General features: G+C 39.5%; 1 pseudogene; it reads left to right on the top strand.

Moving 5' to 3' along the window:
• The first annotated feature begins 384 nt into the window (after positions 1 to 384).
• Positions 385 to 13,509, top strand: LOC136677119 (zinc finger protein 83-like; annotated as a pseudogene).
• The last annotated feature ends 2,730 nt before the right edge of the window (positions 13,510 to 16,239 follow it).

The following is a 16,239-nucleotide window of genomic DNA, read 5'->3' as shown; positions in this document are numbered from 1 at the left end:
AGCATCTGGATGCAAACTCACAAGCCTCCAACGTATCAGTGAACAGGACATTTAGTCTCAAAGTTCTTTTTTCAGTTTTCAGTTCTAGAGACACTAGACCAATGGTAATTAATTAAAATGTATTAAGGTCCAGATAGAGAAAATGTTCTGAAGCTAAGGTCTGGAACATAGTGTATAACTTGCACATGATCAGTGCCATGTCCTGTACATTAAAGTAGCCTCATAGTTATCATTTTATGTCATTAACAACTGAATGTAAAATAAATTACACTTTCAATTACATTTCAAAATACAGTGGAACCTCTACTAACGAACGTCTATACTAACGAACTTTCCAAGATACGAACCGGGCATTTGAATATTTTTTGCTTCCACCAACGAACCATGACTCTAGAAATGAACCCGAGCCTCCGCCGGCGGCTGGAAATGGCCACTGACCCCAATAGGTCAGTCTCCCAGCGCGTCCAGACTTGAGAGAGCTTTTAAGATTAGCAAATTGTAGTTTTAGCAATTTAGCATTAGTGTAAATAGCAGACATCGAAATTCGTGCTAATTTAAGCCGTATCTACGCTTCGTCTCCCCACATTCACTCGCCTACTCTCCGTTATTCCACCCCCCCACCTCCCGTCATACAGCCAGTGCCTGTGTTACTGCTCCAGCCAGTCGTCACGTCTTCAAGTTTGCGATGTGTAACCACTTAAAACTTTATTATTTCTTTTTTATTACTGTTTCCACTGTATATCTTTTATATTTTTAGTAATGCTACATGTATTTTTTGCTAATTTGAGAGTTTTGTAAACATATATCAGTGCAAAGAGGGTGACTGGGGACTGGAACATTAATTGCTTTTCCATTATTTTAAATGGGGAAAATTGACTCGAGAAACGAACATTTCCACTTACGAACCGGGTCATGGAGCGGATCAAGTTTGTAGGTAGAGGTTCCACTGTACTTCAACAACATTTATAAATGTTACAAATAACAAAAAATTCTAAACAAACTGTCCTTAAAATTTACAAATAAAAGAATGGGTTTTTTTTGGGGGGGGGGGGGGGGGGGGGGGGGGGGGTTGGGGGGGAGCATATTTTAAGTAAAGACCCTAATACCTTTTTTAGTTGCTGTTGACTTTATTGCTTTTCCATAACCAGTGTTCTGATTGGCTGTTATTGCTGGAGGGTAGGACTTTATCCGTAAACAGAATCCGTGTTCAGCGTTATGAGAATTTCATCCGTAATCTTTCCCTTCTCATTAAAGTTTCTGGACCTAACTCACACGTCACTTTCGGGACTTACAGACTAATCACATGTGCTTCTGCATATCAAACGTGAGGCTCCTCAGCCAATCAGATCTGTGAATTATGATGAGCGCTGTGAGTGACACACACAGGACAGGGTCAAGATGCCGCGGTCCTGGGGCCATTAAAACAACCCAAGGGACGAGATAAAAAAGATTTCTTAGTTTGATTATTGACTGTTACTTGACAGATATATATATATATATTTATATAGATATAAATACACTGTAGATAGATAGATAATTAGTGTGCAGATTGTAGTTGACATGTATTATACATTTCACCATGTACTAGACTTCTTGTGTACACCAGTACACTTCAGCTGAATTAAATGTGCAAGGCTGTAACTGTAGTAGAACTGAAGCACAGAAAGTTTCTAGACGGCGCCCAGTGTGCCACATGGTACACATGTTTAAAGCAAAGCAAATGGCTGAGAGAGAGAATGAAAACCACCTGTCCAGTCTCCACAACACAAAGAGCACCAGCTAAGAGAGAAATTCCAGAAAAATGCCTCAGAGACACCATTAAGGAGTGAGGCACATTAACCCATCAGTTAGAGAGAGAGAGAGAGAGAGAGAGAGAGAGAGAGAGAGAGAGAGAGAGAGAGAGAGAGAGTTATTAGGACACTGATGACCCGGCAGCTCCGTGAGCCTGAGGTGATGTAACCTAACCCAAAAAATTCCACCACATTTCTCCAACAAGTGTGTTCAGGTTCAACAGCTGAACGACATTCACTCTTTGAGAAATTCACATCTGAACTGTTACCAGACACAAAGAGGATATAAAACATTTACTACAGCCGTAACATCTCAAACACGTGATGACAGAGACACAAAGGATTATCAAAAACACAGATTTACAAACCTTAAAACCCACATCCAGCTTGCTAATTGCAACACCCTTCATTAGCAGAATTATCATGGACACACAAATGGGTTTTTTGATTAACTTTTAAAATTAGCCTTGTTATTTATAGTATTAATGTGTGAACTCACATGGGCACAAAGCAGAAGAGACAAGAATTCATTAGGAATTAGCAAATGTATAACTCATAATGTGATATAATAAAGCAAATATACAGCTCTATGATTAGCAAGAGGGTTAGCATTAAAGCACGAATTTGCAGGAACACTAGCCTTATACACTGTAGAAATATGTAATTATAAGTATTTTATTAGCAGCATGACACCAGCATTCTTCTATGATTATATAAGGCTCTAAAAATGGACAGGGAATGAACAGCGTGTTTGGGCGTGCTACATTTTCTGTGTAGCATTTACACTACACTCTGATACAATTCAGTACTTACAAACATCTATCTACAGCTAATCCAGGCTGTTTTTTCTCCTCCTCTCGACATTAAACTTCAGCGGGACGTAAAGACAGATCCTGGATTGGATTGTTCAAGAAATGACGTTTGACGAGCGGAAGATGTCAGAATGTGATTTCTCACGTCATCGGCTCTGATTTCATTTGATCAGATTCAGTGTGGGCTTTTACAGACGTGACTGATATCTTTATATTCTGCTGGATTTACAAACCAGTGTCCAACTTTGCAGCACATTTTCCACACCTTTTTTTAAAATTTGATATAAATTAAAATGTTAATTTCTCAAGGTACATATAGACAGCAACAAAACGACAACAGCAGACACAGTGCTGGAATGGGGACACACGCCTTAAACAATAAAGAGTATTTACCCCTGGAATAACACTGTTTAAACTCTGAGGACTAGTTTATTAAAATTATTAAATTAATTAACACTGCTGTTTCTTTCTCCTGAAAAAATACCAAAAGAATTTTAGTTTTTAACAGGAAAAATATATTTCACTGCACACTCTCCAACACCATCTCAGGAAACACCCTCCTCCACTCATTTACACTGCTTTCAGTCAGGTCCAGGAGGACCCCTGTCCTGCAAAGGGAATGCTTCTCTCAGCCTAAAACACCCTCCCCAGCACAGAAGTGGTTAAAGCTGTAAGAGTGCATGTGTTTGAGTGGTAAAAACACTGCAGAAGAAGACCCGACTGAGACCCACAGAATTAACACACACAAACACGGTTACAGGACTGAACCAGGTTCACAAGGAGAGCACGGAGATTAACCCTTTACACTATGGGATACTTTAAATTAATTATTAATACTTCATACTGAATAATTCATACCAAACAAATCACAGTGGATATTAATTATCAACAGATAACAAATATTTAATAACAGACATTGAATAATTACTGCTGAGTCATGATACAGTAACATCATATTTGACTCAGTAACTGATAGAAATACTGAATGTATCAATATCTAAATGATACACATATAAATGATTCAGATAAAAATGACTCAATACCTGTTATAAATGATTCAGTAATTGATACAAATGGCTGAATAACTGATAAAAATTATTTTATGTAACTGGTTTAAAAGATTCACCAACTCACATTAATGACTCAGTTACTGATATGAATAATATAAATTATTCAATATCTGATATCAATGTGTAACTGTAAATTATTTCATATGTGTTTCAAATGTGTAACTGTAAATTATTTCATATCGTACATATTACACATTAAACGACATAAATGACTAGTAACTTAAAACTAAACATATCTTAAAAAATGACTCTAAATAACTGATTTAAATGACTCAATAAATGAAATAAATGACTCAGTAAGTGATATAAATGACTCAATAACTGAAATAAATGACTTAGTAAGTGATATAAATGACTCAATAACTGAAATAAATGACTCAGTAACTATATAAATGACTCAGTAAGTGATATAAATGACTCAATAACTGAAACAAATGACTCAGTAACTATATAAATGACTCAGTAAGTGATTTAAATGACTCAATAACTGAAATAAACGACTCAGTAACTATATAAATGACTCAGTAAGTGATATAAACAAGTCAGTAACTATATGGATGACTCAGTAAGTGAAATAAACAAAACAGTAAGTAATATTAACCACTCAGTAACTATATGAATGATACAGTAAGTGATATAAAGGAAACATTAACTACATATAAATGACTCAGTAAATGATATAAATGACCCAATAACTAATATTAATGAATCAATAAATATATAAATGACTCTGTAATTGATATATATTGATATAAATGACTCAGTTAGTCATATAATGACCCAGTAAATGATATATATGACTCAGTTAGTGATATAAATGATGCAGTAACTGATATAAACGACTCAGTGAGTGAATCATGTGTAGCAGACAGTGAAAGTGGATGCATTGCTGTCTGTGCTGTACCTGTGTATGTAGAGGCGGCTGCGGTGTGGAGGACTGAGAACAGCAGTAACGATGCAGTGGCCCCAGCCATGTCCACCGCTGACCCGACACTGACCCCCACCTCACCAGCACAGACAGAGAGAGAGAGAGAGAGAGAGAGAGAGAGAGAGAAAAGACAGAAAGAGTGGCACAGCTGTGTGCCAATGAAGAACAGAGAGAGCGAGGGTCCTTTACAATCCCTCAGTCCTGCAGAAACAAATTGACTTACATATATTTGCACATCTCTCACTCTCGTTTCTCTCTCTCTCTATCTCTAAATCTCTATCCTGCTCCTCTCCCCTCTCTTTTCTCTCCTCCACTCTATTCTCTTTCCCTCCCACTCCTCTCCCACTCTTGTTTCCTTCTGTCTCTCTCACATCCCCTTACATTCTCTCTTCCTTTCTCTCTCTCTCTCTCTCTCTCTCTCTCTCTCTCTCTCTCTCTCTCTCTCTCTGTGGTATGTGAACACATGGACAGAGGATTTAACTTTCTTTTCTTTGATCTTTTTCAGATTACTCACATGCTGTTGATCAGATTCAGTGGTTCTCTTTTTGCAGCAGAATTTCATCATTTAAAAGAAGTGATTTTTAAATAAATTGTAAAGGTTTTGTTTGTTTGTTTTTAAATTACATAAAACCACAATCACATTCTCACAGCAATTTTCAATGAGGGAATCCTAGGATCACTTACAGCTCAGCTGGAGGAAGATAATCTATAAACCATTAGGAATGTGTAAATAAGTATATGATATTAACACTGACCATAACCGTGACATATATGTCACATATATTCACTACTTAATATACAAGTGTGTGGCCAAACGTTTGTGGACAGCGTCCAGCATTTCTTCTCAAATGAAGGCTATTAACCATGAGTTTGTTCACTTTTCAATACAATAACTGACCTTCTTCAAAGGCTTTACACTAGACACTGTAACATTGCTGTGAGGATCTGATGGTGTTCAGCCACATTAATAAGTTCAGATACAGAGTTGGGATGATTAGATTAGATGCCATGCCCATCATGAAAAGGTTATTGGCTGGAGCTTCATCCCTATTTAATCACTACCACACTGCTTTGACATTGAGAACAATTAGTGATGTAATCACAACGCTCACTAGAAATATATCTGTGTTAATATATCTGTGTGTGTGTGTGAGTGTGTGTGACAAACACACACACACACACACACACACACACACACACATGCACACACACACACACACACACACACACACATGCACACACACACACATGCACACACACACACACACACACACACACACACACACATGCACACACACACACATGCACACACACACACACACACACACACACACACACACACACACCTATGCACTCAGAAACATGCTAGGACAGGATTGAGAGCTGCCCACCTGATAAAATATGCTTGGGCACATTCTACATTCCTCTAACTGTCTGCTTAGAGGCTAAAGGGTTCACAGGGGATCCGCACGGCTCGATGAGGGGCAGCGGTTGAGCAAATTACGATACTGTTGCCACAGCAACAAAACCCCCAATGGGAGCTTACACTACATGTACAAAAGTTTGTTTACCTCTACTTTAAGGTGCATCCATTGTGGACGAAATTTGTCTAATCTCCAGAAAGTCATTGAGGATGTGACCATGAGCAGAGCGCCATCATGACCAATGCCAGGAGTTAACCCAAAGTGGACTGTGGAGCAGGGAACGGTGTCCTATAGAGGTTCAGAGAGGTTTCTGCTGATCCAGCACTAATCATCTACCATTAATAGCATACCTCTGCTACAGGGGGAGTTGAAAGTGGCAGGACTCCTTTTTATTTCAGAAAGGAAAGGGGAAATGACATCTGAATACCCCAGAGAGTAAAGGGTGAAGGGCTTATCTTTAAGGCTATGTCTGGAACATGAGTGCCATCTTGAACACCACCATACTGGATCAAGGGCATGTTTTTCCAATGGGAAGGTGGTCATGTGGCACATTAAGACAAGAATTGTCTCAGAAATTGATTGCCGCCGATCAGGTTTGCAAAAACTCTTGTAAAAAAAATTAATAATCATTTTTCTCAGTTACATCGTCACTGTCCCAAGAAAACTATGTATCATAAATAATAGTAACCTTACAGGAAACTGACAAACGTTTTTAAATATCACTGGAAGTTGATTTTATTCAGAGTAATTTTGGAGAGTTTTTATTGGTCATTCGTCATGAAAAATTCACACCGTGTGAAGAGTAGCTGCTGTGTTAATTATGTAGTAAACTAAACAAAAACTGAGATATAGATTTTGATTGGACAGCGACAGTATGAAATATTGTCTTTATTGTCTTCATACTATTTACAGTTAAATACAGGGTTTAAATGATTGGCACATAATTGCCTCTTGTTTTAATTTACATTTACATGTGGTGTGTAATTAAGACATGGTGGAGAACAAAACCTGTTTACACACTCAGTGTAGGGACTTGGCTTTTAAACATAAATCCTTGCATTTTAAAGTGAAGACATGGTAAATGAAAGGGAATGGGGAAGCTTAGGTTAGGGTAATAATAGGGTTAGAGCGAGGTTAGGTTTGGGTTACATTCAGGGATCTGGTTAGAATAAGGACTAAGATTAGGATAAGTCTCAGTGTTATGGGGTTAGGATTGGGGCGAGAGTTGTGGATAAGGGTAAGGGTAAGTCTCCACAAAATTAAGAGAAACCTGTGTAATGCCCCATGAAAATGTGTGTGTGTGTGTGTGTGTGTGTGTGTGTGTGTGTGTGTGTGTGTGTGTGTGTGTGTGTGTGTGATTAATGTGTTGAGGGTAAAGTGAGGTCGTCAGGACCCAGAGGGAGTGAGAGAGCGAGATGGAGAATAGGAAGTCATGAAAGTGACAGAATGAACCTGCAGATAGAGAAACATAAGTAAAAAAAGGGAGAGAAAGAAACCATCAGAAAAAAACAAGTGTCTGCTTATTAACGAGAAGGAGAAAGGAAGGGTAGAGGTTAGGGTTAGGGCTAGAGCAAGGGGCTTGTGTAAATGTTGGGGTTAAAGTTAGGACTAAGGTTTTGGGCTTGGTTTAGTGTGAAACTTGGGTTGTGGGTTTGAGTATTTTCAGGATTAGGATTAGTGTTAGGATTACAGTTAGGTTTAGGGTTGGATTAAAAGTAGTTTATTTAAGGTTAAGGTTAAGGTAGATCTCTGTTAAATTAACATAAGTCCATTGAAACAATGAAGACTTTCTCTCTCTCTCTCTCTCTCTCTCTCTCTCTCTCTGTGTGTGTGTGTATGATTGATTGATTAATGTTTTCAGGGTAAGATGAGGCCATCAGGACCCAGAGGGAGTAAGAGAGAGGGACGGAGGAGATGAAAAGAACGAGTAAACTTGCTGATGCCACAGTTTCTTTCACTATCAAGAAAGTGTTAACTTATCTTATGAGAGAAAGAGTAGGGGTTAAAAAAAGAAAACAGAGAAAAATCAAGAAATACAGAAAGAGAGAGAGAGAGAGAGAGAGAATACTGTACATGAGGTAAAATCCCATAATGTCACTCATTTCCCTGTTTTTCACAGTCTCTCTCTGTCCCTGTTTTCTCTCTTTTTTGTATCTGTATTCTATCCTTTTCTCTCCCATTACTTCACTCTTGTCCCTGTTTCCTAGTTTTTCTAATTCTCTCTGTCTGTCTCTCTATCACTTCTCTATCTCTTTGAATTCTATTCCTGAGGTCTGGTAGGTGTAATATTTCTCCACAGGGGGGAGCCAGTGCTTTACATTCGCAACAGCGTGTGAAACTGTCCACAGGTGTGAGAGTGTGAGTGACAGGGTGAGTGAGTGAGTTACTGGGTGAGAAACTGTCCACAGGGATGGTTCCTTTGATTAAATCAAAATTATTATTATTTTTTAAATATATACAAATAATAAAAAAATAAGACTTATTGAAAATAACATTTTAGTTAAAACATAAAAATTGTATGACTCACACACACACACACACACACAATCATATTTACATACATTTTCTGTGTATGTAAATGAAAGATATTTTAACCTATTTGTAATTAGAAAACTATTAAAATAATTACCCCTCCCTGGATCACAACCTTAAAGTGGTGGAGGGGTTTGCGTGCCTTTGTGAGCCTAGGAGCTATGTAGTCGGGGACAATAGCCCCTGGTAGGGTCTCCCAAGGCAAATTGGTCCTAGGTGATGGGTTAGACAAAGAGTGATCCATAAAGACCAAGATGAACAGATTAAGAACAGGGACACAGCCTCCCTTGCTCAGAGTAGGGTTACCGAGGCCTCACCCTGGAGCCAGGTCTGGGGGAGGGTCTCCTTGGTGAGCGCCTGGTGGCCGGACTTTCACTCATGGGGTCCGGCCGGGCTTAGCCCGAAGAAATAACATTGGTCCACTCTCCCATGGGCCCACCACCTGTGAGAGAGGTAGTAATCCGGGTCTGGTGCATTGTGGATCAGGTGGCGGTCAGGGTCGGGGGCCCTGGCGTTCTGATCCTCGGTTACTGAAACTGGCTCTTGGAACATGGAACGTAACCTCTCTGGTGGGAAAGAGCCTGAGCTGGTGCGCGAGGTTGAGAGGTACCTGCTAGATATAGTTGGGCTCACCTCGACACACAGTATGGGCTCTGGACCCAATCTCCTTGAGAGGGGCTGAATGCTCTTTCACTCTGGAGTTGCCCAGGGTGAGAGGCATAAGGAAGGAGTGGGCTTACTCATAGCCCCCTGGCTTAGCGCCTGTACGTTGGGGTTTACCCCACTGGACAAGAGGGTAATTTCCCTGCGCCTTCGGGTTGGGGAAAGGGCTCTGACGGTTGTTTGTGCTTATGCACCGAACAGCAGTTCAGAGTACCATGCCTTCTTGGGGACCCTAGAGGAGGTGCTGGAGAACACTCATTCTGGGGACTCCATTGTTCTGCTGGGGGACTTCAACGCTCACGTGGGTAATGACAGTGAGACCTGGAGGGGCGTGATTGGGAGGAACGGCCCCGCTGATCTGAACATGAGTGGGGTTCAGTTATTGGATTTCTGTGCCCCTCACAGTTTGTCCATTACAAACACCATGTTCGAGCATAAGGGTGTCCACAAGTACACCTGGCATCTGGATACCCTAGGCCGCATTTCAATGATCGACTTTATAGTCATATCATCGGACCTGCAGCCATATGTTCAATATTCCACAATGCGGATTCCGCCCGGATCATGGAACACAGGACCAGCTCTTTACCCTCGCTAGCATCCTGGAGGGTGCATAGGAGTTTGCTCAACCAGTCCACATGTGTTCTGTGAATCTGGAGAAGGCATTCGACCGTGTCCCTCAGGGTATTCTGTGGGGGGTGCTCTGGGAGTAGGGGGTACTGGGCTCTTTGCTACGAGCCATCCAATCCCTGTATAAACAGAGCAGGAGTCTGGTTCATATGGCTGGCATTAAATCCGACTGGTGACTGTCTGTGAGGAGTTTGTCCCTGGAGCTGAGACAGCAACACTACTAATATAATGATGAATTAGGTTTACAGTTAACAGTAAAGCTGGAGCAATTGTGATAACTGCTAAGCTGACTTGTTCACTGAACAAATTAAGAGCTAGCCATCCAGACAAATTGCACAGTGAAACTATACAAATTAATCAGGAATCTAACTTGATAGTGTCACCTAACGTTGAAGAGTTTTATTTCTGTGGTCACCTCATGTAGAAATACTCTCCACCCGAACACATCTAGCAGACAAACACAGAAGAGTACAGACACAAGGAAACCTTATGAATGCTCATATTATTAGTAGTATTGTTATTATATTGTGGGAAGAGATATGCTTGTCAAGAATATTCTCAAACAACAGCAGTGCATTCACACTGAAGAGAAAATATCCTTGTTCAGAGTGTGGGAAGAGTTTTAAAACACAGATTTAATCGTCACTTAATCGTCACCAGCAAATTCACACAAAAGAGAAACCATATTACTCTTCAGAATGTGGGAAGTACTTTGTTGAACATTGTAATCTGCAAACACACCAGCGCATTCACACAGGAGAAAAAAGGTATCAGTGCTCAAAGTGCGGAAAGTGTTTTACTTAGCAAATTTCTCTCAAATATCATGTGCGCATTCACACAAGAGAAAAGATATCAGTGCTCAGAGTGTGGGAAGAGTTTTATTCTTGTTTGTCTTCTCCAAGGGGCGGCACGGTGGCGCAGCAGGTAGTGTCGCAGTCACACAGCTCCAGGGACCTGGAGGTTGTGGGTTTGATTCCCGCTCCAGGTGACTGTCTGTGAGGAGTTGGTGTGTTCTCCCCGTGTCCGCGTGGGTTTCCTCCAGGTGCTCCGGTTTACTCCCACAGGTGGATTGGCGACTCAAAAGTGTCTGTAGGTGTGTGTGTCTGTGTTGCCCTGTGAAGGACTGGCGCCCCCTCCAGGGTGTATTCCCGCCTTGTGCCCAATGATTCCAGGTAGGCTCTGGACCCACCGCGACCCTGAACTGGATAAGCGGTTACTGATAATGAATGAATGAATGTCTTCTCCAAGAACACCAGTTCATTCACAAAGGAAAGAAACCATTTTACTGTACAGAGTGTGGGTTGAATTTTAGGAGATTTTGTTCATTCAGCTCATTCACACAAGCCAAACGTATCGGTGCTTAGTGTGTGGCAAGAGTTGTAATCAGCTGAGAAATTTTAAAAGACACCAGTGCATTCACACTGGGGAGAAACCCTATTAGTGCCTAGAGTGTGGGAAAAGTTTTAATAAACACAGTATTTTTAAAATACACCAGCACAATTACACAGCAGAGAAACCTGCCTGATGAAATATTTAATATTCACTTTACCTATTCAGATTTTTTCTTTGAGAGATTTTTTTTCCTAATCTGTGTTGACACATATTCTCTATAGCTTCTGGAGACAAAATTTAATTCTCGAATTGAAGTATTGACTCCACTTCTTAAAAGCAACCAATATGAGGAATTTTTTTAAATGATTTTAAACTATACACACTTTTGAGTCACCAATCCACCTACCAACGTGTGTTTCTGAAGCGTGAGAGGAAACCAGAGCACCTGGTGGAAACCCACACAGACACAGGGAGAACATACCACACTCCTTCCAGACAGTCACCCGGAACGGGACTGGAACCCACAACCTCCAGGTGCCTGGAGCTGTGACAGAGACACTACCTGCTGCACCACTGTGCCACCTTGGTCTGATTCAGTTTGCTGGATATATTGGTTTTTCAAGGACACAGTCATTTCATATATTCAGCGTCCTCTTGAAATTTATACTCAATGTCAATGGTCAAGCCCTTGGCTGAATTATCAGAATCAATGTACGCGATTGGCCACATTATATTAGATGTAAACAGACGTGAGATAAGTGGTGTGTCACTTTTCTGACAGATGGTTTTGGCAGTGATGCTGTGCTTGTTTAAACCCGTATTTCGTATTTCATTGCCTTTGACATATGTGACTAATATACGTCAGGATACCCGGATTCAGATCAAAATACCAGACTTTGCTAGGATCACAGGACATCTAGTTGACCTTAATGTATATTTTCTCAAATGTGGAAAAATATTTTGTAAAAAGGGGCATTCCTCGGACCAATTCCCCAAGCAGATGAGCTACAGGTTCTTTTTGTGCTGTCTGTGTTAGTGTAGCGATGGTGAATAAATATATCGTAAGCTGTTGTTTGCTGAATAAAATGCATAAAACACTGTATAAAATGCCGTCTGCCTCCTTGAAATATAGCGTGTATGAGCAGCAGTGCAGTCGCCTTGGGGGACATTGGAAAAATAGAGGAGCATTTTCAACATTTGTTTCTGTTTGACAATTATTTTTATTTTTATTTTTCTCTTCCAGAAAGTAAAAACATCTCTCCGCAGGTTCCCTCACTCTACAGTTCTGTTTTATTTCCAAAGATTCATGACGACATCCCGAAGAAAAATAACCTTTAACACACAGTTGACAACAGGAGAGATTAAACCTGAGTTCAAATGTGAATTCAATAACTAGAATCTTGCTTTTTATCCTGTGAATATTTATTTGAATTTGACAATTGATTATTTTTGTTTTTCTCTTCCAGAAGGTAAAATCACCTCTCTGCAGGTTTCCTCTTACTGCACTCCACACTTCAATTTCATTTACGCAAATTCATGAAGAAACATCACCAAGAGGAAAAAACTGTATCACAATGTTGACCTCAGGAAAGATGAAAGAAGAGGATGAGGAGTGTGGAAGCTAGAGTTTTCCGGAAGCATTTTTGGCTGCTCCCAAAAACAGGATAATACAGACCAATGGAAAACTAATGTATGCTGTGAAAGGTTTTGCTGTACAGTGTTATGTCAAAGAACACCAGCGGATTCATAGAGTATCAGTGTTCAGAGTGTGAGAAGACTTTACTCATCTGAGTGCTCTCTCAAGTCACCGGCACATTTACACAGAAGAGAAACCATATCAGTGCCCAGAGTGTGGGGATGAATTTTAGCAGAATGAGTCATCTCAGAAATCACTAGCGCATTCACACTGGAGAGAAATCGTATCAGTGTGGGAACAGCTTTTCTGAATGGGATCATCTCAGAATTCATCAGCAGGTTCACACTGGAGAGAAACCATATTAATGTTCAGAATGTGGGAGGAATTTCAGAATGTGGGAGGAATTAATGTTCAGAATGTGGGAGAAGATGAGTCATCTCAGAAATCACTAGCGCATTCACATTGGATAGAAATCATATCAGTGCACGGAGTGTGGGATGAATTTTAGCAGAATCCATAGTCTCAAAAATCACTGGCGTATTCACACTGGACAGGAACCATATCAGTGCTCCAAGTTTGGAGAGTGTTTTACTCATCCAAGGTATCTCAAACCACTCCAGTGAGTTCACACAAGAGAGAAACCATATTGGTGCTCAGAGTGTGGAAAGACAGAGATTTTCTCAAGGGAGTAATCTCAAAATTCACCAGCTCATTCACACAGGAATAAAACCCTACCAGTGTTCAATGTGTGGGAGGAATGTTTGCAGACTGAATAGTTTCAAAATCATCAGTGCATTTACACAGGAGAGAAACTGTATCAGTGCTCAGACTTTGTCACAAGTCTGAATTCTCTCAAAGTACACCAGCGTATTCAAACTGGAAGGAAAAGATGTTCTTGTTCAGACTGTGGGATGAAATTTAGGAGGCTGTGTATTCTCCAGAAACACCACAGCAGTTGCACTAGAAGTAAACCATATCAGTGCACGGAGTGTGGGAAGAGTTATTCTCACCTGGGTTCTCTCAGAAAACATGCATGCAGCATGTTCACACAGGATAGAAACCGTATTAGTGTTCAGATTGTGGGATGAAGTTTTTGCAGACTAAATGAGCTCAAATGTCACCGGCTCATTCACACAGGAGAGAAACCATAAGGGTTTTACTTAAAAGAATCATGTAAAAACACACCAGCTCATTCACACAGGAGAGAAACTATCAGTTCTGAACTCATGAACAGTGGAAAGTAGCCAATGAACCTCACACAGATAGAGCACATTTCTGTTTTATTTCTGTTTATTTATTTATATAACATTAATTACAGTGTCCTCTGTAAGATAACTCTGCATTTCAGGCTCTGAGATTTTTTTAGATTTTCTGAAGCTTGACCTCCACGGACAACGTCAGGGTTTGTGCTGAAGAACCAACTCTTTTTTTGCTTTCAAATGGGAATGAAATTTTTTGGTTTGCAAACCAATTTATATCGTTGGTAATGCGCTGAACTGTTCCAGATGAAATTTACGAACTGGAACCTCTCCAGTTCGTCATTGGTGGAAAAGTATTGAGTGATCTGATTAATGTTTTTAGGTTTTGGGGTCTGGAACATTTAAAGGAAAACTATGTAATATTTTTGCCTTAAAATTGCAACTTCAAAAAATCAGTTACACTAGAGGGTTATTCAAAAACGTTTCTTTGAGAGAATGCTTCTTGATCTGAGTTCACTGACAATCTGTTTGTAAACCTGCAGTTTTTGCAAACAAAATTAAATTCCAGTTTTTAATATAACAAACCAACTAATATGAGAACATTTGAAGGATTTTGTTGTATAATGAAAGAATAATGAAAGAATATTTTTGTAAATTATGGCAATAATTGGCTGAATTAGCTGAATCTATGAACAAGACTGGACATTAGTTAGACATGTACATAGACATAAATTGTGAAATAACTGGTTTGTTGGTTTTTGGCCATGATCTGTTTATTTTTTAAACCAAATTGTATGTCTTTGACATAAGGGACAAATGGACTCTGCTCTATATCAATCCACCAATCTGTAGTTTTGGGTAAGACCACGTCATCTGTAATAGATTTCACTCTAATTATAAAAGACCCAGTTTAGTATCTTTGTTAGATGTGATAATCTGTGCCCTTGGCTCCTTTTTTTTTTTTTTTTTTAAACATGATGTGATCATATACACAGCGGATGCAGCCAGAAAAGTGCTGGTTTTATAAGGTTTATAAGTCTGGTCATCATGGCCTCACAATTAACATTATGTCACCGACTGCTGGTTTGTCATGCTCTTCGCAGCATGATTTTATATTTCTGTGTGGACAGAAGGAGTTTAAAAATAGTGCTTGTGGGAACAGGGAATTAAATTTTAAAAACAATTCCAAAAGTATGATTTGATTAATTTTATTTCTTAGATCCTTTGAATTGTTCAAAGAAGCTTTATGATTTTTGTACTCTTTATATATATAAATATAAAAATACACACAGATGGTACTGTGTGGTAATGAAACAAATTTTAAGCACCTGAGTGATTTAGAAAGCTATCTCATCAGTAAGAGTTTTTTAGCGCAAAGAAAAAAACAAAAAACCTCAAAACAAACTAATAGTGAAATAAAACCCAATAACATTATTTCAGCATTATTTTATATTCATATTATGTTAAATATTGATTACTAGTATTATTATATTTATAGTAATATTTTTACATTATTAGTAATTAGTGATTTCTGTTTGTGAATGTGTTGTTTAACCTATTCCAAATCTCTTCTTGTGCCAGTTTGTTTTATTGTGTTTATGTTTTTTATTATTGTAATTATTTTAAATAATAATAATAATAATAATAATCTCAGGTGCTTAAGACTTCTACACAGTATTGTATGTGTACAAAATGTGCAGCAATTTTATATCTAGTGTTCAGTAAACAAGGACATGAATGTTAGCCCACTCTGTGTGTATGAACATTAGCATTTATTAAGTCTGATGGCAGCTCAGAATAACTTTAAAGTGCAATGTTACATGAGTGTAGTTCAGGTCATGTTTGTTTTCAGGGTTTGGTGGGCGCTGATGTTGTGAGCAGTTTAACAGCTCGAGTGTACAAACCTGGTGTTTCTGGCTCGAACCATTCTGATATTTCCTTCCAGATGGCAGCGGGTGGGACAGGAAGTAGCTGGGGGATGTGGGGTTTGAGGTGACACTGCTGGATTTCCTTAGGCGTCTTTTATTGTAAACGTCCTGTATTGGGGGGAGAACAGCTGCGGGGAGGGACTGGGCAGTTTTCACAACAGTTTGCAGGACCTTCCCTTCAGCAGCAGTGGAGCTACTGTACCACACTGACGCAACACCCTAGTCATGAACTGAACACTGGTGGGAGGCGGGGGGGACTCAATAAACCATGAGATTATATTTTATTACTATTATT

Source organism: Hoplias malabaricus, chromosome 2 (genome assembly GCF_029633855.1).
Source record: "Hoplias malabaricus isolate fHopMal1 chromosome 2, fHopMal1.hap1, whole genome shotgun sequence".
NCBI classification, from domain to species: domain Eukaryota; kingdom Metazoa; phylum Chordata; class Actinopteri; order Characiformes; family Erythrinidae; genus Hoplias; species Hoplias malabaricus.
The sequence above is the reverse complement of the archived record's forward strand: the minus strand, read 5'-3'. Positions and strand labels throughout refer to the sequence as shown.